Source organism: Zingiber officinale, chromosome 6B, assembly GCF_018446385.1.
Source record: "Zingiber officinale cultivar Zhangliang chromosome 6B, Zo_v1.1, whole genome shotgun sequence".
In the NCBI taxonomy this organism is placed as follows: domain Eukaryota; kingdom Viridiplantae; phylum Streptophyta; class Magnoliopsida; order Zingiberales; family Zingiberaceae; genus Zingiber; species Zingiber officinale.
Window position 1 is genome coordinate 36,442,310 of NC_055996.1, and position 18,420 is coordinate 36,460,729.

Below are 18,420 nucleotides of genomic sequence, written 5' to 3' on the forward strand. Positions count from 1 at the left end.
ATCTAAATTGTTTAGTACTTTTGTTCCCATGGTTGTTTCTTATTTACATTTTGATTTCTAGATGACCTCGGATCATGGAATCTCATTTGGAAAAACCTAAATCCCAACATATGCAAATCACATTTATGATAAAAAAAATTTGAATAAGGGATAAAAAATAGTTGTCGTGAGTAGAAACTAACAATTCACCCCTTTGAAACTGAGTTAGGTTACTGGGGAAATGAATGTTATGTTTCTCTTGATTCCGAGTAGTATCCTTTGAGACCTTGTGTAATTTAAGGAAAACAAACCAAGTGTGTGGTAGGTAAGTGCCTATCACCGGGAACATTAGGAACTCAATTGTATGACGACTTAACTAGGATAGAAAATTGAAACTTGAAGAGTTTGAGTTCCTTATTGCACCGAGCACAAAGAACTTATAATTAGGCCATACTTAGGTTACTCTACAATCATGCTCATCAATGAAACTAGTTGATAGAGTTAGGTGAATGCACTAGGGATTATGAAACACTACCAGGCACTCATGAACATAGTTTGCAGCGTTTTGCTTGAGGACAAGCAAAGGTTCAAGTTTGGGGGTGTGATGTGCGTAAATATTATGATCGTTTATGCATGTTTTAACACACATTCACTTGCTTTATACATATATATTCTTTGTATGATTGCCTCTTTTATCATGTACTCATCATATATACTCTTTTGTTTAGATATCTGTTCTTTGTTTGGTTTTATATTGACAGGGACAACTTTCGGAGCAAAAACAGTGATTGTCGACGCATCGGAGCAAGCCAGAGAACACGGTCGTGCAACCTCGCATGACCGTGTGGACAAATGGAAGAGGAGAAGTGCATGATCGTGCAACTCTTACACGACCATGCAGCCCACTAGAGGCAGATCAGAGCATGGCCATGCAAACTTACACGACCATGCCCCTCAGGACCGAAGCCAAGCAAGGAACGATCGTGCAACCCTGCACAGTCGTGTCCCAGGAGCCGAGCCCAAAGTTCACACGATCATGCCAATTAGCACGCCCGTGTAGCGCGGCCAAAGATAAGAAAGGGCACAACCATGCCATATTGGCACAATCGTGCCGCCGCAGCCGTGGCTAGGGTTTTAACCCTTCATCTCAAGGGGGGGGGGGGGGGGCCGAGAAGCAAGCCGTTAGCAGGAGAATCACCTTGGTGTAGTTCCACGTCGTCCAGGACCTCTGCCCAACAATCTTTCATCACCACATCAACTCCAGAAGCAAAGAATTGGATCCGAAGACCATTGTCGTTGTTGGATAAGCATACTTCTTCTTTCTCTCTTCTTGTTTGAGGATGCTTAATTATATTATGTCTTCGAGTTTTTCTCCAGCGTCTATGGAGTAGATTCCTTATTCTAGGATGAGAGAGTAATTGTGGATTGGTTTTGATGTAATACTCATATTGATGCATTATTTCATTGGATGATTTCGCTTGCTTTGTTTCGACTACTCGATCTCTATATTATGTTAATTGATTGTGTAGGAATTTCCAACCTCGTAGAGGGAATATCTTAGATTGTACATCCGAGGGGCCCTAGTGACAGGGGTAACCCATTCACAGACATTTAGGATACTTCTTAGAAAGGAGAGGTTGTTGGGTTTTTCGGGCCGCAAAAATCGCTTCTTGCATTGCGGAAACCCCGAAATTCCCAAGCCACCGGATTCGTGCGAAGATTAAAATTTCGTAAAAACCTTCACGTATGAGTTTTCTAAGCCTAGATCTAAAACTAGATCTACAAAGGAGAAGAGCTTTACCCTTGATGTGATGCCCTTTGCTAATCCCACTCGTCCAAGGTTCACCGGATCTCGAGAGTATCAAAGTACATACTCCTCTATGTGTATCCACACAAGCAAGAGATGGAGAAACCAAACAAAAAAGGTGTGCTAGCACCTTTGAAAGGTTCGGCCATTGTGGAGGAGAGGGAGAGAAGAGAGAGCTTGAGGAAGAAGAAGGAGGTTTCAACACAAAATGAAACTTACCCAATGAAATTAGTGTGGCCGACCACATTAAGAGGGAGTTTTATCTCCATGGGATACCAAGAGTCATAACTCTTGGTAACTCCCATGAGGTGGCATCCCACTTAAGCAACCATGATGATGTGGAGCATCAACATTGGCCCACTTAATGCCAACTCACCAATGAGGTGGCAAATGGTCAAGTCAAACTTGACCCTTCATCTTCCTCTCAAGTCAACTCAAACTTGACCACTTCTCTCCCTTGGTTGATCTAATCTAACCATTGATTCAAGTCAATTTTAATTTAATGAATCTCTATTCATTGAATTAAATTAATTAAATGAGTCTAAGTCCAAATTATACTCACTTAACACATGAACCAAATTGAGTCCAACTCAATTAGCTCAATTTGGATTACTCTTAATCCAATTTGGTTCACTCTTAATCCAATTTGGTTCATCACATGGACCTAATCCTTTAGGTTCATCAAATGAACTTAATATCCATCTAATTTCCCTTTGTGTGTGACCCTATAGGTTCTTGTAACGTTGGCAATGCTCCTAAACCCATTTAGAAGCATAAGTAATGAGCGGTATCTAGCAACACATCATTACTACCCAAGTTACAAGAATGTTGAGATCCGACATCACCTTGTGACTACTAATTGTGACTCCTCACAATATATGACAAGTGTCCTTCTATCCTTGACATCTAGATTGATCAATGTGAGGCATAGACCGTGTCATCCTCTAATCAATCTAAATCTTGAACTCCAAGTAGACTCACTCAACCAAATAAGCTCAACATCTCATATTGACTCATTTGGGCATGGTCATGCACTTAGTGGTCTCACTCTATCAATAATATCGATGTCACTCCCATCATATAGGAGGGATAGATCTCATCTACATCACTCACATCCCTTCGCATAATTTGTTACATACCCAGTAATCGCCTTTATAGTCCACTCAGTTACGAGTGACGTTTGACGAAGCCAAAGTATGCAACTCCTTATGTAGGGAACCATGGTGACTTCAGGTCCAAGGACTAATAGTCATACTAATAGCCACATGAGAAAGTATATGACACTCTTATAATGATCCATGATACTTTCTCATGGTGGGTCATTCAGTATACATTCTCCAATGCATACCCATGTGTCAACTTGATATCTCCATATCCATGACTTGTGAGATCAAGTCATCAAGTTGACCTACATGCTAGTCTCATCGCATTAACATTCTCCTTGAATGCTAATACTAGACTAGGAATGATTAAGAGTAGAGTTCCCTATATCATCTCACTATCGATTCAACTAACCGATTGATATAGGTAAGAACCTTCTACTCAAGGATGCTATTATACTTAGTTATTTGGCACCAATACAAGTAAGCATAATAACCATAAACAAATGTCTTTATATATATAAGAATATGATACAACGAGTCCATACAACAATCATCAAATGATTGGCTCTAGGGCTCTAACTAATAATCTGCCACTAGCACTAGTGCCAATCTGTATAGGCTCTAAGGCCTAATGACCTAGTGTGACCATCATGCTTTCTCTGTGTCAAAGCCTTGGTAAAGGGATCTGTGATGTTAGCCTCAGTGGGTACTCTGCAAATCTTTACATCTCCTCTATCGATGATCTCTCGAATGAGATGGAAGCGTCGTAGAATGTGTTTGGTCCACTGGTATGAGCGAGGTTCCTTAGCTTATGCTATTGCTCCATTGTTGTCACAATAGAGCTCTATGGGATCAGCTATGCAAGGAACCACCCCAAGTTCAGTAATGAACTTACAGATCCAAACTGCCTCCTTTGCTGCTTCTGATGCAGCAATATACTCGGCCTCTGTTGTAGAATCAGCGACTGTGTCCTACTTCGAACTCTTCCAGCTCACAACACCACCATTTATGCAAAACACGAACCCAGACTACGATCGATAATCATCTTGGTCAGTTTGGAAGCTAACATCACTGTATCACCTCCATATATCAAGAAATATTCTTTAGTCCTTCTCAAGTACTTAAGAATATTCTTGACCGCTATACAGTGACTTTCACCTGGATCTGACTGGTATCTGCTCGTCATGCTCAAAGCATGCGAGACATCAGGACGAGTACATAGCATGACGTACATGATAGATCCTATGGCTGAAGCATAAGGGATCTGATCCATGCGGTCTCTCTCCTCTCTAGAAGAAGGACTTTGAGTCTTCGAAAGACTCACACCATGTGACATCGGCAGAAATCCCTTCTTGGAGTTCTGCATGGCAAACTGAACTAATACCTTGTCAATGTATGTACTCTGACTTAGGCCAAGCAATCACTTAGATCTATCTCTATAGATCTGTATGCCTAGAATGCGGGATGCTTCACCTAAGTCCTTCATTGAGAAACAAGTCCCTAGCCAAGTCTTGACACACTGCAGTAAAGGGATGTCTTTCCCAATGAGTAGTATGTTATCCACATACAATATAAGGAAGACAACTGTGCTCCCTACAACCTTCTTGTAGACACAAGGTTCATATTCATTTTTGATGAAACCAAACTATTTGATTGCATCATCGAATCGAAGATTCCAGCTTCGAGAAGCTTGTTTAGTCCATAAATGGACCTATGCAGCTTGCATACTCTGCCAGTATGCTGTGGATCTACAAAACCTTCAGGTTGTGTCATGTACACATCCTCGAGCAGATTTCCATTCAAGAATGCGGTTTTGACATCCATCTGCCAGATCTCATAATTGTGGTACGCTGCAATAGCAAGCATGATCCGAAGGGACTTAAACATCGCTACTGGAGAAAAAGTTTCATCATAGTCAATACCATGAATTTGCTTGAAACCTTTAGCTACCAAACAACCCTTATAAATAAGTCCATCCATGTCAGTCTTTCTCTTAAAGACCCACTTACACCCAATGGGTTTGACCCCTTCAGGTGGATCAACCAAAGTCCATACTTGGTTAGTGTACATGGATTCCATCTCGGATCTCATGGCCTCTAGCCATTTCTCGGAATCTGGTCTCATCACAGCTTCCTGATAGGAGGTAGGCTCATCCTCAATGAGCACAACGTCATCATGGTCAGACAAGAGCAATGAGTATCTCTCAGGCTGACGACGTACCCTATCAGACCTGCGAAGAGGTAGGTCTACTTGAATTGGTTGTTGTTCCTCAACTCCTTGTGGAACAACATCATCCACAACACTTTGTGGTTCCAGTTCAACTTTCATCGAGGCTCCAGTGCTATGGTCCACATCTTGAACTTTTTCAAGATCGAACGTACTTCCACTAATCTTTCTAGAAACAAAGTCCCTTTCTAGAAATACCTCAGTTTTAGCCACAACTATCTTGTGTTGACTGGGAATGTAGAAGTAATATCCCTTTGTTTCCTTGGAATATCTAATAAAATAGCACTTTTCGGATTTGGGTCCCAGTTTGTCCGAGACTTGACGTATTACGTAAGCCTCACAACCCCAAATCCTCATAAAAGATACCTGGGTATCTCTCCCAGTCCATATCCTATATGGTGTCTTTATGACAGCCTTAGATGGAACTCAGTTGAGAATGAAGGCTGTTGTGTCTTGAGCATAGCCCCAAAGATACATGGGAAGATCTGTGTGACTCATCATAGACCGTACCATATCTAATAAGGTACGATTCCTCCTTTCGGATACACCATTCCACTGTGGTGTTCTAGGAGCAGTGAGTTGGGATAGATCCCACACTCAGCTAGATAGTCACGAAACTCATGGCTAAGGTATTCACCACCTCGATCTGATCGAAGTATTTTAATACTTTTGCCAAGCTGGTTTTGTACTTCATTCTTGAATTCTTTGAACTTTTAAAAGGATTCAGATTTATGTGTCATCAAGTACACATAACCATATCTACTGAAGTCATCAGTAAATGTAATGAAGTACCTATAACCACCTCTAGCAGTGACATTGAAAGGGCCACAAACATCACTATGTATAAGATCTAACAAGTCAGTCGCTCTCTCATTGTGTCCACTAAAGGGAGTCTTGGTCATCTTGCCTAGAAGGCATGACTCGCATGTCTCATATGATTCAAAATCAAATGAGTCCACCAAACCATCTTTATGGAGCTGGGATAAGCGTTTCTCATTTATATGACCTAAGCGACAGTGCCAGAGATAGGTTTGGTTCATGTCATTTGACTTGAACCTCTTGGTACTTATGTTATAGATAGGGTTCTCAAGGTCTAGAATATAGAGTCTGTTCATCAGAGGTGCACTACAATAGAACATATCATTTAAATAAACTGAACAACATTTGTTCTTTATTATAAATGAAAAAACTTTCTTGTCCAAACAAGAAACTGAAATTATGTTCTTAGTTAAAGCAGGCACATAACAACATTCATCTAATTCTAATACAAGCCCAGAAGGCATAGATAGATGATAAGTTCCTATAGCAACAGCAGTAACCTGTGCTCCATTGCCTACTCGTAGGTCCACCTCGCCCTTTATCAATGCCCTGCTATTTCTCAGCGCCTGCACATTAGTACAAATGTGAGAAGCACATCTGGTATCTAATACCCATAATGAAGAAATAGATAGATTGACTTCTATAACATAGATACCTGAAGTGGAAGTCTCACTTCTCTTCTTTTTAAGATCTTCCAGGTAAACTTTACAGTTCCTCTTCCAGTGCCTGGCCTGACCGCAGTGGAAGCAGGTAGCATCCTTGGTAACCCCTCCTTTGGGTTTCAGTGCCTTGCCTTTGCCTTTGGCTTGGGACTTTCCCTTGCCTTTGGGCTTGCCCTTGCCCTTGTGTTTCTGAACCATCAGAATAGAGTTGGGCTTAACCTTCTTAAGGTTGAGCTCAGCAGTTCTTAACATGCTAAGCAGCTCGGGCAGTGGCTTGTCAATTTCGTTCATGTTATAATTTAGAACGAATTGACTATAGCTATCTGGCAAGGATTGCAAGATCAGGTCAGTGGCCAGCTCTTGGCCAAGCGAGAATCCCAACCTCTGTAGGTTTTCTATGTACCCAATCATCTTGTGTACATATGGGCCTACGGGAGTCCCATCTTGCATCTTGCACTGAAACAGTGTCTTAAAGATCTCGAATCTCTCGTGCCTCGCTTGTCCTTGAGATAGTTGATGCAGATGTTCAACCATATCATAAGCACCCATCAACTCATGTTGCTTCTGAAGCTCAGAGTTCATGGTTGCAAGATTAGACAGGACACATCTAATGCGTCATCTTGATGATTCTTGTAAGCATCTCGATCAGCTCGCGTGGCAGTGGCAGGAGGTGCCTCTGGAATGGGCTGCTCCAGAACGTACAGTTTACGTTCTTGTGTGAGAATGATTCTCAGGTTCCTGTACCAATCCAGGAAATTAGCTCCGTTGAGCTTGCCCTTCTCAAGGACGGAACGCAGGGAGAAAGAGTTTGTATTTGACGCCATGGTTATCTACAACAGAAAAATGCAAAAAAATAAATATCATATTCTATTAATCATCTAATTAAGCCTTTAATTAAATGATGCTCCCACTGAATTATAGAATTCATGTGAGACAAGATCCACATCATACTGTGCCCTGAGTTAGCTTTGGCTAAATCACCCAAGAATTAGTATGATCGGTAGGTAACTAATTACCAATTGCATCTTTATGCAACTCTTGTTTATAGGATCAAGATCCGCATTTATATTAAAACTCGAGTTAGCTTTGGCTAATACGCCCAAGAGTTAATATAAACATGATTTTGACCTATCTACCAACCATTGGAAAATGCCTATAGTTAAACTCGATCCAATTGAGTTAACTAGTTACTCAATCTAATTGAGTTGTACTCACTCATGCGTTGATAGGCGGGACCAAGATTGTCCCTCCGTACCCTACCAAGATAATATGTGTTGCTCTGCTTTGGCAGATTCAACAACAACATGTGATCGAGGTAGTGATAGGTATCACGGCATGGTAGGCATTTTTGAGTTGATGCGATTGAGATCTAATCGACGATGCGTATCATATACTCAATTTAGATCTAATCTAATCGTGGAGGTGCATCATGTGCGCGACTTAGATCTAATCTAATCGTTAAGGCACTAATTAATTACTAATCTAGCATGCATCACATATACACACACAAGCAATTAATTAAATATTTTTATGATTAGTCATGGCTCTACTACGATCTTCTCAAGACAATGAGAAGATCGGATGGTCAACCTAAGGTCAATAGCTTCTCAAGCTCCTTCCTTTGACCACCTTGTGTTGCTCGCGCCCTCCTCGTAACTCCGTCTCGAGTGGACCTTCCACCGCTCCATTTTGTACATTACAAAAGTGAAACTCAAGTTACATTCGAGTCTAAACTATTTACAATAGAAATAAATAAATAGAAAGGCACGACGCGTAGGTCGCGTATCAAATATACAACACGCACAATCACATGACGGCACACAGGCCGTATTATGAATTACAACACACAATATCCAATCAAATTGGGTCTTTTGGGCCATGACCATCACAAAATAATACATAATTCTAAATTATGTAATTTCTATAAATTTCTATAATTTTTCTTACAATTTTTATGAGTAAAAATTCCCGGCGATCCCGTTTAGTGATTTTCGGGCGCAATCGCCGAACGAAGCCCCTTGCGGGGTCAGGGGTAGAACCCCTACCTGCGATATAACCATCGGGAGTGTTCCTAAGCAATCCTACAACGCCTTAGTCCGCTGTCCCAAAACGATTTGGAGCAAAACCTTATCGTTTCTGAAATATTTTCTCGGTAGTCGAAGCCTACAAGTGTCTAAACACTTGTGCTTCGCTTCTACGAGAAAATTACCCATAAAATCTATAAAAATCATAAAAACACAGAAACTTACAGATTTGTAGAATTTCATAAAATTAAAAATAAAACTCGTGCGTGCTTCGCACGTGGCTCTGATACCACTGTTGGATTTTTCGGGCCGCAAAAACAGCCTTTTGCGTTGCGGAAACCCCGAAATTCCCATGCCACCGGATCCGTGCGAAGATTAAAATTTCGTAAAAACTTTCACGTACGAGTTTTCTAAGCCTAGATCTAAAACTAGATCTACAAGGGAGAAGAGCTTTACCCTTGATGCGATGCCCTTCGCTAATCCCGCTCGTCCAAGGTTCACCGGATCTCGAGAGTATCAAAGTAGATACTCCTCTATGTGTATCCACACAAGCAAGAGATGGAGAAACCAAATAAAAAAGGTGTGCTAGCACCTTTGAATGGTTCGGCCAAGGTGGAGAAGAGGGAGAGAAGAGAGAGCTTGAGGAAGAAGAAGGAGGTTCAACACAAAATGAAACTTACCCAATGAAATTAGTTTGGTCGGCCACATTAAGAGGAAGTTTTATCTCCATGGGATACCAAGAGTCATAACTCTTGGTAACTCCCATGAGGTGGCATCCCACTTAAGCAACCATGATGATGTGGAGCATCACCATTGGCCCACTTAATGTCAACTCACCAATGAGGTGGCAAATGGTCAAGTCAAACTTGACCCTTCATCTTCCTCTCAAGTCAAGTCAAACTTGACCACTTCTCTCCCTTGGTTGATCTAATCTAACCATTGGTTCAAGTCAATTTTAATTTAATGAATCTCTATTCATTGAATTAAATTAATTAAATGAGTCTAAGTCCAAATTAGACTCACTTAACACATGAACCAAATTGAGTCCAACTCAATTAGCTCAATTTGGATTACTCTTAATCCAATTTGGTTCATCACATGAACCTAATCCTTTAGGTTCATCAAATAAACCTAATCTCCATCTAATTGCCCTTTGTGTGTGACCCTATAGGTTCTTGTAACGTTGGCAATGCTCCTAAACCCATTTAGAAGCATAACTAATGATTGGTATCTATCAACACATCATTACTACCCAAGTTACAAGAATGTTGAGATCCAACATCATCTTGTGACTACTAATTGTGACTCCTCATAATATATGACAAGTGTCCTTCTATCCTTGACATCTAGATTGATCAATGTGAGGTATAGACCGTGTCATCCTCTAATCAATCTAAATCTTGAACTCCAAGTAGGCTCACTCAATCAAATGAGCTCAACATATCATATTGACTCATTTGGGCATGGCCATGCACTTAGTGGTCTCACTCTATCAAGAATATCGATGTCACTCCCATCATATAGGAGGGATAGATCTCATCTACATCACTCACATCCATTCGCATAATTTGTTACATACCCAGTAATCGTCTTTATAGTCCACCCAATTACGGGTGACGTTTGACGAAGCCAAAGTATGCAACTCCTTATGTAGGGAAGCATGGTGACTTCAGGTCCAAGGACTAATAGTTATACTAATAGCCACATGAGAAAGTATATGACACTCATATAACGATCCATGATACTTTCTCATGGCGGGTCATTCAATATACATTCTCCAATGCATACCCATGTGTCAACTTGATATCTCCATATCCATGACTTGTGAGATCAAGTCATCGAGTTGACCTACATGCTAGTCTCGTTGCATTAACATTGTCCTTGAATGCTAATACTTGACTAGGAATGATTAAGAGTAGTGTTCTCTATATCATCTCACTATCGATTTAACTAACCAATTGATATAGGTAAGAACCTTCTACTCAAGGACGCTATTTTACTTAGTTATTTGACACCAATACAAGTAAGCATAATAACCATAAACAAATACCATTATATATATAAGAATATGATACAACGAGTCCATACAACAATCATCAAATGATTAGCTCTAGGGTCTAACTAACAGAGGCAACTTCTCCACAACGAAGTAAGAGACCAAACTAAGGTCCTTATTTCTATCCTTAATGACACCAATTAGAGTTGTGTTCTTGTAATCTACCGAGGCGCCCTAGTGACAGGGGCTAACCGTAACAGGATTTCATAGGGATCTTCTCTATATGGTACTTAAGAATAGTTGCTTTAGCTTCTAGCGAATGCATGTTGATGGACAATGAGTAAAGGATAGAATGGGATACGCCAATACCACCACAATGAAACCAAACTCCTAGGACACTTCATAAACCAAGTCAATTACTTCTACTTTGCTAGTTCTCATTTTCGCTTCCCAATCTCATTTCTTTAGACAACTTACAACCATCGGTAGTTTAGCTAATCCAAAGTGAGTCATTGCTAGAGTTTATAACCAGTCCTCATGGGATCGATAATATTTATTACTGATGATGAATCCGTGCACTTGCGGAATCGTAACATAGAGTTGTTGGGTTTTTAGGGCCGCAAAATCCGCTTTTTGCGTTGCGAAAACCCCGAATCTCATGCCACAGGATCCGTGCGAAATTATAAAACTAAATTTTCAATGTGTACGTGTTTCTCTAACCTAGATCTACACTAGATCTACAAAGAAAAGAGTTTACCCTTGATGCGATGCCCTTTGCAAATCCCGCTCGTCCAAGGTTCGCTGGATCTCAAGGTTGTCAAGTGTACAACCCTCTATGTGTATCCACACGAACAAATCGATGGAGAGAACCTCTAAAGATGTGCTAGCAACCTTAGAGGATCAGCAGTGGTGGAGGAGAGGGAGAGAAGAAAGGTAGAGAGGAAGAAGAAAGAGGTTTGAATGAAAAATCAATTCACTCTAGTAACCCCCACCAAAGTGGTCGGCCACTTTATGCTTCTAAACCCCCATGGAATATCAAGAGTCAAGTCTCTTGATCTAACCAAATGAAGAAGCCTTGAGGATGTGACATTGGTCAAGTCAAAGTCAAGTCAAAACTTGACTCTTTATCTTCCTACTTAAGTCAAGTCATACTTGATCTTTTTCTCTCCCATTGTTGATCAAATCTAACCATTGGTACAAGTCAATTTTAATTTAATGAATCTCTATTCATTGAATTAAATTGGCTCAATGAGTCTAAGTCCAAATTAGACTCATTTAACACATGAACCAAATTGAGTCCAACTCAATTAGTTTACTTTGGATTACTCTTAATCTAATTTGGTTCATCACATGAACCTAATCGTCTTGATTCATCAAATGAACCTAATCTCCATCTAATTGCCCTTTGTGTGAGACCCTATAGGTTCTTGTAACGTTGGCAATGCTCCTAAACCTATTTAGAAGCATAAGTAATTAGCGGTATCTAGCAACACATCATTACTACCCAAGTTACAAGAATGTTGAGATCCAACATCACCTTGTGACTACTAATTGTGACTCTTCACAATATGTGACAATTGTCCTTCTATCCTTGACATCTAGAATGATCAATAAGAGGCATAGACCATGTCATCCTCTAATCAATCTAAATCTTGAATCCCAAGTAGACTCACTCAATCAAATGAGCTCAACATCTCATATTGACTCATTTGGGCATGGCCATGCACTTAGTGGTCTCACTCTATCAAGAATAATGATGTCACTCCCATCATATAGGAGGGATAGATCCCATCTACATCACTCACATCCCTAATTTGTTACATACCCAGTAATTGCGTTTATAGTCCACCCAGTTACGGGTGACGTTTGACGAAGCCAAAGTATGTAACTCCTTATGTAGGGAATCATGGTGACTTCAGGTCCAAGGACTAATAGTCATACTAATAGCCACATGAGAAAGTATATGACACTCATATAACGATCCATGATACTTTCTCATGGCGGGTCATTCAGTATACATTCTCCAATGCATACCCATGTGCCAACTTGATATCTCCATATCCATGACTTGTGAGATCAAGTCATCGAGTTGACCTACATGCTAGTCTCATCGCATTACATTGTCCCTGAATGTTAATACTTGACTAGGAATGATTAAGAGTAGTGTTCCCTATATCATCTCAATATCGATTCCACCAATCGATTGATATAGGTAAGAACCTTCTACTCAAGTACGCTATTATACTTAGTTATTTGGAACCAATACAAGTAAGCATAATAACCATAAACAAATGTCTTTATATACATATGAATATGATACAATGAGTCCATACAACAATCATCAAATGATTGGCTCTAGGGCTCTAACTAACAGAGCCATATTAGGGGGCATGCTAGGGTTAAGTCATGGTCGTGTGGACCACACGGCCATGTTACATTCCCAGAGAAGAAGAAGCCTTTAGCTGTGTGGACCACATGACCATGTCATATTTCCAGAGAAGAAGCAGATTAGGTCGTGTCAATCCACATGGGCTGTGTGGTAGTTCTAGAGAATGAGAATACTTTAGCAGTGTAGACCACACGTCCATGTCACATTTCCATATAGGAAGAAGATTTTGGCCGTGTGGACCATATCGTCGTGCCATCGAACCAGAGCCAAAGCAGCACATGGCCATGTGGATCACACGGTCGTGTCATGACCCTTGCAGGGGTCATGCCAAGTGCTATAAAAGGGGAGTTTTCCCCCCCTTCTCACCAATCTTTGGCTTGGGGCTCGCCCCCATTCCTTGGAGAAGGGTTCTCCCTCTTAGAGGAACCCTAGTTCTTCCATCTTCGCCGATCTGTCCACCTCCAAAGCAAGGATTGCATCCAAGAAGACCGGTGCTACATAGATAAGCTTTCTCATCTCTTCTCCTTATATTTTGAGTTGTAGATTGCTTTACTTCTTGTTTCTTGGTTGTATTCTCTTGCAATCGAGTTGATATCTAGATCTTGGATATAGGAAGTAGCTATGATGTGTTTGTGGATGTATGAACTATGTATTTGGATATTTCCTTATTCAATGAAGTGTTATGTCATGTTCTATTTGTGTTGTGCCTTCTATGTATTTGATGAAGTGTGTGTTTGTACCCCAAGGTTGTTTTGATATGATCAAACAAGTTAAGTTAGGTCCTGTTATGCTTAACCTTGTGTCTAAGTGTGTAGGAGCTTAGGAGCACTGGAAGTCGAGCAAAAGACGTAGCTACTAAGAAGGATGACACGGGAGAGAGTTGACGGGCTCGGTGCGTCTTAGGGATGAAGTCCTGCAGAAGAGTACATGGGCGGACGAGAAGGAGGTGTGTGGCGTTTTTGAGGGATGAGAAGTCGGAGTGGAAGGTTGCTCAAGAACGCTAGCAGTTGGGTTTGGGTGAGCCGTATTCCGAATGGCCGAAATCACCGAAGCGAGCAGAGGGCCCAGATCAAAAAAGTCAACCATGTTGACTTTGTGAGTCTGAGCACCCGGACCCATTCCGAGCGCCCGGATCCCTTCCAGGCGCCTGGAATCCAAAATTTATCATGTTCTATGTGGACTTTGATCGATGCATTGGGGATAGAATTCTATCCCACTCCAGGCGCCTGGAACCCTCCCAAGCGCCCCGACCAAGGCTATAAATACAACCTTGGTCCAGAAGCTAGATAACAACAAGCATTCTTGCATCAACACTTGTACACACCTTAGTTTTCATTCAGCTTCTCATTTTCTGTGCTTACACTGCTCTAAAGAGGCTTCTCTGCCTGAAAAAGAAATTAGTGCTACTTTATTCCTTGGATTAACAACCTCCCCGATTGTAACCAAGTAAAAACTCTCTAAACCTCTGTCTGTTTGATTTCTTTGTTATTTTATGCAAGTGTTCTTTTAAGTTCGAGAAGGCTTTGTTTGTTTTGATTTTGTACAGGGTTATTCAACCCCCCTTCTAGCCGACCAATGACCCTACAATGTGTGAATGATGCAAACATGTAGATGTGGATTGATTGTGGATCACGTAGAGGGATACCCTAGATCGTATGACCAAGGGACACTAGTGGCAGGCATATCCCGCTAACGGACGTAGGTAGTCATTGTCAATTGTAATCCTCATATCTATGTTTATTAAATAGTGCATGTGTTCCTATGTTGCATGACCGAGGGACTCTAGTGACAGGAAGATCCCGCTAACAGACTTCATAGGAATCATTTCTATTTAATTGCAGGGGATGTTGATCTAACTACCCTACTAGTAACTTTCTACATGTGCATAAGAATGGAGGTAAGGAGATGAATAACACATAGGGTCATTAATTAGCATCATAGTGAAACCGAAATCCTAGTATCTATCCATCCCCAAATCTCACTCTCCCTCTTTTTCTACTCTTTACATTTTCTCTTTCCTTCACTCTCTTTTTTCCAATTAACCTTTGATTGTCTATATAGCTCGTCGTGCAAAGTTAACTAGTGCTTAATCAACAGTCCCTGTCGGTTCGATATCTTTTTTATTACTGACGATGTAACCGTGCACTTAATTTCTACACTTTTCTTTCCTGCAATTTAAATTCTACATTATCTTTCTTGCCTTTAATTCTTCATTTTTTATTTTTTCTCATAAATGTTTTTAGATACCATGAGCACTAATATGTCATGTAGGCCTTTAAGAGACTTTTCTGCACCCATTTCTGCTAGATTTATGTCTCCCATTATGTAACCTCATATTAAAGTAGAAAGTTTCTAACTAGACTCAAAGTTAATTGCTATGATACAAGATAACAAATTCGGAGGAGAAGTATCAGAAAGCCCTTATCTACACCTTGAAACATTTCTTGAGCTTTGTGATATGGTGAACTATGAAGGAGTGTCAGCGGATGCAATTCGATTGATGACATTTCATTTCAGTATTAAGGATAAAGCAAGAACTTTGTTATATTCTCTCTGCCCTCAAAGCATTACAAGTTGGAAACAATTGGAGTAGCAATTTCTGAATCATTTTTTCCTCCAAGCAGAACAGTGTATATGAGGAATTGCATTACAAATTTTGCTCAGGCAGATAGAGAGTCATTATTTGAAGCATGGGATAGATTCAAGAGTCTACAAAGACAGTGCCCTCATCATGGCTTTGAAAAATGGCTGACTCTGCATATATTCTATAGGAGAATTTATTTCTTAGATAAGTATTTATTAGATTCATCAACTGGAGGTTCTTTTATGAACAAAAGTGTGAACAAAATATATACATTAATTGATCAAGTAACATTGAATCTCCAAAAATAGTCAGATAGAAGTTGGATGGAATTTCCCCTTAGAACTTCAGAAGTGCAAGCCATAAAAGCAAAAGAGTCTGCCAAACAAAATGCAGTTCAACCTTCTAAAATTTTAGAAAATCACAAGTCGCATAATGAGGGGTTTAACCAGTTGGAGGCAAGGATTGATAGCATAGTCTCAAAATGATTCAAGCATGACCTCCCTCCTACACATATAAGGTCTAGTGAACAGTGTAATGATATTAAGTTGAGAAATGGCATGAATCATGAAGAACTTCTGGAGAAGGACTTTTATATAAGTGAGGATAAGAACAATAGAAAACCACATAAGTACCTTTTCCTCAACGGTTGATCACACTATCGCTAGACAAGCAAATTGAACCTAAGCCACAAGCCCAACCCTCCCCAAAACCTCCACTAAGGGTTCCTTTTCCACAAAGGCTAGTGGGGGCCAACAAAGATAAAGATTTTGGCAAATTCTCTGATTCCAATATGGTTGAGTGCAAATTTCTTGATGTGTATAAAGATGAGGACTCTTCAGATGAGGGGTGTAATGTTAATGCAGTGGTTAACATATTTTCAGATCCACCTCCTGGTTTTATAAGACATTGTAATGATATTGAATTTTTAGTTGATGAATGTGATGAGGTAGATCCAATTAAAACTGTAAGTGAAATTATTGATCCTCCTGTAATTGATTCTCATGCTAATGATTTTGATGTTGGAATGTTCTTCATAATATATGATGATGTTATTGACATGGAAGGAAGTGTAGGGAGCTGTGTTGTGGATGCAACATATCAAGAATCACCTCCTTTGTCCACACAACCCTTGGAGACTATGAGAATCGTAAGAATTGAGCATGTTGTGGATCAATGTCTAGGGACTTATGCAGATATGGCAGAGCCCCAAGAATCACCACCTTTAGTTGCACTTCCACCTGAGCCAGAACTAGTACTTATTTCTGAAGAAGTCACATCCACATGTTTGGAACTTTCAGGTATCTCTCAGTAAAGCAAGGTTAGTATTTCTTGTGATCTTTTAAAAAACTTTTTAGAGGTACCCATCATTGACTTTGTTGGATGTGATTAAGTTTTTACTACTTATTTAGCTTATTTTGATATTGTTCTAATTCTTACTTATTTTACATGCTTGTGGGAGGTATGTTTTTCTTTTGCATGTGTAGATTTCTCTTTGGGCGAGAATTGGAAGCTCGCTCTGAACTATCTTCGATGACCTGAAAGAATTTCTAAGAAGACGAAGATGGAGAGAGCGATACTTCACTTTATATCTCCTATGATGAAAGCTCCCTCCATAATAAGATCCCTTAGTAAGAGGGTGTTGAAATATCTTACCCCTCCAAGAGCAAGATTTCGATGAGCCTAATAAGGGGTCGAGCTTATGACCTTAAATAAGTACTTCTTGGGAGGCAACCCAAGTTCAATCTTACTTTCATTTTAGTTTTAGTTTCTTTCTAATTTCTTTACTTTACACATAATAACTCTAATCCCTCTACTTAATTTTTCTTATCTATTTATTTTTGTAGGATTCAAGGTTGTGGAGGACTGCAAATTACATATAGGGAAGTATCTTCAGAACATGAATGTCTCAACCATTTGGAGCTTATCACTTGGTAACTTCTCTAACTTCAAAAATCTCCTCCATATTTTATTTCTAGTTTAATTGGGACAATGAAAAGTTTAAGTCTCGGGAGATGTATGAGTTTAGGTTAGTGTTTTCCATATTTCTTAGTTTTTGCACATTTCTTGTTGCATAATAAAATTTTTGCTAGTTACATCATTGATCATATCATGATTGCTTGTTCCTTAATACAAAACACTAGCACATTTATTCTAGATTTTATGTGGTTGATGGGTTACTTATTATGCTAGTATATTTAGTAATCTATCTTTGATAGCATGAAGTGAACAATATTTTTACTGTAAGAGTTTAAGTATTGGTATTATTTTAGGATCTCTTACATCTTACCTAGTTTTGATGGTAGATAACTATAAAAATAGTCATAATTCATAGAACTTGATTAGTACTAGTGTTTCTATGGTGACTTCCCAAACTGCATTTTGGTTACTGAAAGAAGAAAGGAAGACAAAGTAGATCATAGTAGATTTGGAAACAAGTCGAGAGGGTGCTTCTGGATCAACTTCTTACGGTCAAGAAAGCGAGCAGGGGAGGGGGGGCTCGGAGGCCAGATATCCTCCCTCCCTTAATTTCTCCAATGCACCATCGTCTCTAAAATGAAGAGCTTTGTTGATGGAGCTGGCGATGGATGTGTTGAATTTGCAATTTTGAAGGAGGGCCTTCTTCCTTGTTTTAAAGTGCTCATCTTCTCCCCCTTGGTAAGCCCCTAGCTCTACCAGGGTAGCTATTAACACTGCAGAGAGACCTACCAGTTCAGATTCTTTATCAAATAAGGTGGTCTAGGTGGTCTTTAAGTCAGTGCAGAGAATCCCACTCAGCATTTTGAGCTGCCAACACATACTCTTTGGTGACTAGCTCGGTGTCATATGTGGTA

The 18,420-nt window shown here is 40.0% G+C and overlaps 1 non-coding gene across 1 annotated transcript; it reads right to left on the bottom strand.

Annotated features, from left to right (window-relative positions):
• Positions 1-15,637: 15,637 nt before the first annotated feature.
• On the bottom strand, positions 15,638-15,743 carry LOC121993334. The gene has a single exon (XR_006115196.1). It is a non-coding gene; the product is annotated as a small nucleolar RNA R71 (small nucleolar RNA).
• Positions 15,744-18,420: the final 2,677 nt, after the last annotated feature.